Source organism: Rhipicephalus sanguineus, chromosome 10 (genome assembly GCF_013339695.2).
Source record: "Rhipicephalus sanguineus isolate Rsan-2018 chromosome 10, BIME_Rsan_1.4, whole genome shotgun sequence".
Lineage (NCBI taxonomy): Eukaryota > Metazoa > Arthropoda > Arachnida > Ixodida > Ixodidae > Rhipicephalus > Rhipicephalus sanguineus.
This window is the reverse complement of record NC_051185.1, coordinates 65,665,325-65,673,705: the sequence shown is the minus strand read 5'-3', so window position 1 is coordinate 65,673,705 and position 8,381 is coordinate 65,665,325.

Below are 8,381 nucleotides of genomic sequence, written 5' to 3'. Positions count from 1 at the left end.
AGACCCCGCCGTTCGAGCCCGCGAGGCCGAAGCTGCTCGACAAGCTGCACGGCTGCGGCGAGAAGACCCCGCCGTTCGAGCCCGCGAGGCCGAAGCTGCACGGCTGCGGCGCGAAGACCCCGCCGTTCGAGCCCGCGAGGCCGAAGCTGCACGGCTGCGGCGCGAAGCAGATCCCGCCGTTCGAGCCCGCGAGGCCGAAGCTGCTCGACAAGCTGCACGGCGGCGGCGAGAAGACCCCGCCGTTCGAGCCCGCGAGGTCGAAGCTACACGGCTGCGGCGCGAAGACCCCGCCGTTCGAGCCCGCGAGGCCGAAGCTGCACGGCTGCGGCGCCAATCGGATATTCAAAATGTGAGGGACCGTGAAGCGGCGAGAAAGCGCGCGTACCGGCAGGCAAAGCCCGAGGCTGTGCGAGCACGTGAAGTGGCTGCAAAACGCATCAGGCGGGCTCTGCCCGAAGGCGCCGATGCGCGCTTCCAGCGGGACTTCCTTGACAACAGTTTCGCCCATAGTTGTGGTGTGTGCTGCAGATTGTGGTTCTCAAACAATCTAGTCACGATGCGTTACACGGAAGATTCACGGTTTACCGGTGATTCCCTCCGGAGCTTCGCCCCACTCATCATCATTCACCACGTGGTTATGCTGTGATTTTTTTTAAAGTCAGGAGCTAGTTTTTGCATTTTTCGTGTAAAGCTATGCTGAAATCTAAAGTGTCTGGTACCAGAAAACACAAACACACGTGTTTCCTCTTTGTTGTACTTTCTTTTGTGTCCGTAAAAGGCATGATGATCCATGAGTCGCACCAAAACGTTTGGGAGCAGCAGGAAGAACGCATGTATACTTAGTTGAGTGAAACGTATTTCAAAAACAGCGGCAAAATGGTGGTGAGCAACGCAATAGAGAAATAGGCTGCCACTCCGCTCCTTAAAAACATCGCTGCCCACGTCAAATGCAATAAAATTATACGTATTGGTTGCATTCTGAAACCTTAGACAGCAGCACATGACGGAGAGCTCTTGAGCGTGGGTCACTGGTGGGTCATGCCGCACGCAGCATGAAAACGTTTTCATTCAGTGCATCGTTGGTCACGGCATCTAACACCAGAAAAATCTTCTACTGGTTATTTATAAACTCTTGCAAGGAGAATTGTACCTCTGCATTCAAGTGGGATAAAGTTATCGCACCAGTAAGCAGATGCATGCTCGTAACATCGTGGCTACATAGGAGGAGCACAAGCTTTCACCCACTGGTGACCCACGCCGCAGTGAACATGTTAAAGAGAGAAATTGGTGCAGCTACGCACTAGTGGTGTAAGGACAGAAAAGAGCGAAGCTGGTGGCACTCCCCTCCTTCTCAACCTCACTTCCCTTTCCCACCCTTGCTATTCTGCACTATACATGGCTATGCTATGTCGGTATCGTGTTCGATTACTTTTGCTTATCGATCGGTATTGATTGGTCATTGATCATTATGGATTGGCCCAATGAAGTCCAAATCGGCCAAGTAATGCTCATCTGGTTTCACTGAGGTTGTAATCAGCACCGGTTAATTACCAAACAGCATTGATTGGTGATCAATTGGCTATCGATCCATATTATACTGCGAGTAATCCGTATCGTGTTCGATTACTTTTGCTTATAGATCGGTATTGATTGGTCATTGATCAGTATGGGTTGGCCCAATGAAGTCCAAATCGGCCAAGTAATGCTCATCTGGTTTCACTGAGGTTGTAATCGGCACCGGTTAGTTACCAAACAGCATTGATTGGCGATCGATTGGCTATCGATCCATATTATACCACGATTAATCCGTATTATTAAGTGTGCATAGCCATGCGTTTCGTAGCATTTTCTATGAATTATTGGGTATTTATTGGTTACTGATCAGTATTGATTCCGTATCGATTGGCATTGATCGGTATTAAACGTGTATCCAATCTAAAGTGAGCACAGGGATATGAGTGAGCACATAAATTATGTATTGATTGGTTATCGATCAGTGTTGATTGGCTATCAATTAGATATTGATCGGTATTAAATGGAGGAAAGCTTGAAGCTCAAGCGAGCGTAGCCATGTGTTTCGCGCCATTTTTATGACTTATTGGGTATTCATTGGCGGCACCTGGTTGCCATGGCAACGTGCAATGACGTCTTCGCTCGGGCAATATGCTATGCTTCATGCTCTCCCCTCCTTTCCTTCCTCCTTCCCCTCACATCACTTTTCGAGCCCTTGCTTCACCCTCCTCCTCACCCTCCCCTTCCCCACCAGCAGCGCATTTCATATGGTTCCCATGAATGCTTGTACTCTGTAGTGGAGCTTCCCCGCAGGGGCGTCTGCGCGAGCAGGCGTTTGGTGTGTAGCGACACCACGGACCCGAGCTAACGGGGGGCTTCGACCCCTCCCACGCCTAGCCGTGCGTGGCTGTGCCGTGTCCGGGGAAAAGGGGATCCTGGGGGTTGAGCCGACGCCGGGTGTTTGGACCTTTAAGGCCCCCCGGAAGAGGCAACACACCCCTTTGGCCCCGGCTTCACGTAGACGGCACCCCTGGGCTGACCCACCCAGGGGAAATCGGCGGTCGCCTTTTCCTATCCCCCTCTCCGATCTTTCACTTTCCATCTTCTTTCCTCGCTGTCCTGTCTTCTAATCTCTTCGTTTACTTCACCATTTTCGTAGGCGGCTCGGGTTAACCATGTATATGTGTCCTCTCTTGGACATAATATATTAGGTTATAGCGGCATTGTACGGCTGGCGTCTGCAGCCTTATATGTTAAGTGCTGCAGCGTCCCCTAGTTGGACTCCATGGTGGGTGGCCGCCACTGCTGCCGAAATACAAATACTTACTATGGAAACACCTGCCTTTCCACGTCTACTCGATCGTTACCCTCAAAAGAGGGTACGCACCGACGAACTAACCTCCTTTTGCCGACCTCGAACAACCTATCCGAAATTCCACGTCATACACAGTGAAAATTCAGAGAAGCAAGCCAGATCCATTTCCCCGTTTGTCGTAGCAAAGTCACTGACTGAAGTCTTTGGACCGGGCTATAAGGTGACCAAAATGGCCAGTGGAGACCTTCTGCTGGAGCTGCCCGAAAGACAACAATATGAAAAACTTGGCAGCCTTGTCACATTCGGCAACACTCCAATATCTGTCTCCCAACATAGATCAATGAACAGCTCACGTGGAGTCGTGTCAGAAACAGACCTCCTTGAATTGTCCGAAGAAGAACTGTTAGAAGGATGGAAAGATCAAAACGTGACCAGTGTAAAACGTATCACCATCAGACGTGATAACAAAGAAATTCCCACCAAACATCTAGTACTAACTTTTGCATCAAGCACTCTACCACAAGCCATTGAAACTGGGTACATCAAACTAGCCGTCCGTCCGTACATACCAAATCCAAGGCGATGTTTCAAATGCCAGCGATTCGGCCACGGTTCGCAGAACTGCCGTGGTCAGCAAACATGCGCAAGATGTGGAGGACAAGGCCACCCCTCTGACAACTGCACGAGCACACTTCACTGCGTCAATTGTGACGGCGACCATGCAGCCTACTCGCGGTCCTGTCCGAACTGGAAAAAAAGAAAAGGACATTATCACTCTCAAAGTCAAAGAAAACATCTCATTTAAGGAAGCCCGTAAAAGGTGCTCGCCTTTTCACACTACACCCTACGCTGATGCGGCGCGCCGGGGGGCAACGTCGCACCGGCCTCCGCCACTCCTTCGGCCTGCGCAGGGCGCGCCGTTGGCTGTGGCGCCTGCCCCCAAGGCGGCAGTAGCTCCGACTACTCCGCCAACTCGCGAACAGGGACCGGCGACCTCAGGGTCGTCGGATCTCAAGGCCTCGTCTCACCAGGCGAGGCCCGAAACCCGAACTGCCAGCTCGCGCGTGCGGGCATCCAGTGCCTCGCAAGAGGCAATGGAGACGACGTCGGCACCCCTGGTGCCGAAAGACCGGCGTAGCTCCCTGGAGCGCGCTAAGAAAATAAAAAAAACCGATAACGGGGCCCAACGACGGCCCTGCTACTTAAGTTCTAACTTTCCGCCTAAACATGAGCCACTTCATTTTCGTACACACAGCACTATCTTACTTTCAATATGGAAACACAAATCATACAATGGAACGTCAGAGGACTCCTTAGAAATCTCGACGATATCCAAGAACTATTACACAAACATACACCAAAAGTGCTGTGTGTACAAGAAACACACTTAAAATCAAAACACACCAACTTTCTACGCAGTCACATTATTTTCAGAAAGGACCGGGATGACGCCGTGGCATCATCCGGTGGTGTAGCTGTTATAGTTAATCAGGGAGTAGCGTGCACACATTTACCACTCCAAACATCCCTGGAGGCAGTGGCTGTTCGAGCGGTTCTGTTGAACAAACTCGTCACCATTTGCTCTCTCTACATACCTCCACACTACCACCTTCAAAAACATGAATTTCAGTCCTTGATAGATGAACTTCCGGAACCTTATCTGGTACTTGGCGACTTTAATGCACATAGTGGCCTATGGGGTGACTCTCGCTGCGACGCGCGAGGTCGTCTCATTGAACAGTTCCTTTTCTCTTCCGGAGCGTGTCTCTTCAATCAAAAACAGCCAACATATTATAGCCTCGCCAACAATACCTATTCGTCCATAGATCTCAGCATTACATCCCCATCGCTTCTACCCTTACTCAATTGGAAAGTTATTACTAATCCTTACGGAAGTGACCACTTCCCGATAGTTCTGAGTGCACCAATAAATAATGAATGTCTTCCACAGGTTCCCAAATGGAACCTTGACAAAGCCGATTGGGAACAGTTTTGTAAAATGGCTCTCTTGAGCTGGACCGACATGTGTGCTTTAAGTATAGATGAAGCTGTAGAATACTTTACTGCTTTTTTGATTGATGCTGCAATTAAGTGTATCCCACAAACATCTGGACTGCCCGGCAAAAGACGTGTGCCGTGGTGGAACACTGAGTGCAGAAATGCGCGCAAAAAACAAAATAAAGCATGGAGGCTGCTTCGGGACTCTCCCACAGCCGAGAATCTAGACAATTTCAAGAACATAAAGTCCCAAGGCAGGAGAACGCGCCGACAGGCAAGAAGGGAAAGTTGGCAGAAGTTTTTATCGGGCATTAATTCATACACACAGGAGGCCAAAGTCTGGAACATGGTTAGCAGGGTAGCAGGCAGACAAGCACATTCACTTCCTCTAGTAAACACACAAGGCGACAGCTTGGAAGATCAGGCGAACTTCCTAGGTGCACACTTCGAACAGGTGTCGAGCTCGTCACACTACACGGAAGCTTTCCAACGACACAAAACAAAAATCGAAAAACAGAAACTAGAGCGCAAATCCACAAAACACGAGGAAGCATACAATGAACCCTTCGGCTTAGCTGAGCTACAGGCATCGCTGAACTCATGCAATAAATCCGCCCCAGGTTCCGACCGTGTTGTATATGAAATGTTGAAACACCTGCCTTCTGAAACCCAAAAAACCCTCCTTTCCCTGTACAATGCTGTTTGGTTTTCCGGCGAGATTCCCTCGGCCTGGAAAGAAGCCATCATAATTCCGATTCTGAAGCAGGGTAAGGACCCATCCTCAGTTTCCAGTTACAGGCCAATAGCCCTAACAAGCTGTCTGTGCAAGGTTTTTGAAAAAATGATTAATCGGCGACTCCTACATTTCCTCGAAGCCAGCAACTCACTTGACCCATACCAGTGCGGTTTTCGAGAGGGTAGATCTACCTCTGACCATCTTGTACGTATCGAGGCCCAAATTCGCGACGCATTTGTCCACAAGCAATTCTTCCTTTCGGTGTTCCTCGATATAGAAAAGGCTTACGACACCACATGGCGCTTTGGAATATTAAGAGACCTATCCCACTTAGGTGTACGAGGTAGGATGCTGACTATAATTGAAAGCTACCTGTCCAATCGAACATTCCGTGTTCGAGTAGGCAACGTCTTGTCCCGAACATTTGTCCAAGAAACAGGAGTGCCGCAAGGTGGCGTACTGAGTTGTACACTTTTTATTATCAAAATGAACTCCTTGCGTCTGTGCATCCCGCGTAACATGTTTTATTGCACATATGTCGATGACGTGCAAATCGGATTTAAATCTTGCAATCTTACAATGTGCGAGCGGCAGGTTCAACTTGGTTTGAACAAGGTAACTAAATGGGCAGACGAGAACGGGTTCAGCCTCAACCCGCAAAAAAGCACTTGCGTCTTATTCTCAAGAAAGAGAGGCCTCCATCCTGACCCGGACATTGACCTGCACGGCGAGCGGCTACCTGTCAAAACGGAGCATAAATTCCTTGGTGTAATTTTAGACGCGAAACTTACCTTCATATCACACATAAAGTATATAAAGAACAAGTGCATAAAAACCATGAACATTCTAAAGGTATTGTCCCGCACTACGTGGGGTAGTGACAAGAAGTGCCTGTTGAATCTCTATAAAAGCCTCATACGCACGCGTCTAGATTATGGGGCGATAATTTATCAGTCTGCGACACCAAGCGCGTTGAAGATGCTTGACTCTGTCCACCACTCGGGCATTCGTCTTTCTACGGGTGCTTTTCGCACCAGCCCCGTGGAAAGCCTCTACGTCGAATCAAACGAGTGGTCGCTCCACCTGCAGCGATCTTACATGTCCTTTTTATATTATCTCAAAGTGAACGCAGACAAGGAACACCCCTCACACCCCACAATTAATGATTTATCTAGTTCTGCCCTTTTTGACCACCGTCCTTCGGTGAGACAGCCCTACTCGCTTCGCGTGAGGGGCTCAGCTGAAGAAACGGGTGTGCCACTTTTCGAACACTGTCTAATGGCTCCCGCTCCACAACTACCGCCGTGGCGGTGGCAACTTGTAGATTGCGATGTATCTTTCGTGGAAGTAACGAAACACGCTCCTATTGCCCATATCCGTACATACTTCCTCGAACTACAGCACAAATACACTTGTCCAGAGTTCTTTACAGACGCCTCAAAGTCCAATACTTCTGTGTCTTACGCAGCCGTTGGTCCATCCTTTTTCCCACTCTGGCATTCTGCACCCCAATTCAAGTATCTTCACAGCAGAAGCTTACGCGATACTTGTAGCCGTTAAACACATTAAGGAATTAAAATTAATACGTGCAGTCATATACACGGATTCTCTGAGCGTCGTAAAAGCATTGAAAACTTTGAAAAAACATAAAAACCCTGTCCTTGTGTCGCTTTACTCCCTTTTATGCACGCTACACACACTCAAACAACATGTTGTAGTGTGCTGGGTGCCAGGGCACCGCGAGATCGGGGGAAATGTTTTGGCGGACCAACTAGCTGCCTCTGCCCACGACAACGTTGCCACCAATACATCAAATGCTGTCCCTGCACTAGACCTTAAACCCTTCCTAAAGCAAAGCTCAGGGCTTATTGGCAGCGCTCGTGGGACAGACAAACTCAAAACAAGCTACATCTTATTAAGCCGAATCTTGGAATTTGGCCACCAGTATCCAAGTCACGGCACACACAAGTAACACTTACGAGGCTACAAATAGGACACACCCACAGTACACATGCATACCTCTTGTCCGGTGGTGATCCACCTGTGTGTGATAGATGCAGGTGAGCCACTCACTGTACTACACATTTTAATACAATGCAAGGAATTAGATGCTATAAGAAGAAAACATTTTCCGTTTCCCTACCGGCATCAAATACCATTGCATCCATCCATGTTCATAGGTAGGGAACCGCTTTTTAAATACGAATCATTGTTCGCGTTTTTAAGAGATGTAAATAGTTTTCACGTCATCTTCTCTGGCAACCCGTAGCACGACCTCTGAGAAGAGGTTGATGCTGCGGTGACTACATTAAAACAGCACCTGCCTCGCGGCCCTTGGACACAAGGGCTGTTGCCGAGGCATTCGTGCTCTGGCCATTTCTGTATAGCCCCATTATCATGACCCCTTGTCATTCAATCTCACTGCATACATCACGTCACTCTCATAATTTTAATACCTATATGTTTTACCCGCCCTAGGGCGTGGAATTTTAGGCCCCTATACAGCTGCGTAACAACATCATAGCTCACATCCCTTTCAGAGCATTGTTATCTTTTTTGACATTTTTCATGGCGCTCTTTGGCCAAGCATGGCCCTTGCGCCATTAAATCCCACATATCATCATCTGTAGTGGAGCTTGCCCAATTTCTGTGATGCATACCCGCCAACTGGTTTTTCCAGTCCACGGATCCCACCTTACGCCCGACTTTAACAGCTCTGCTGTTAATATCACCTAAATTTCACTTACATCGAGCTTGACTTCTTTTCACAGTGGAAAGAAACGATGTCCAAACCCAATGCACCGTGTATGTGTCTGTCAA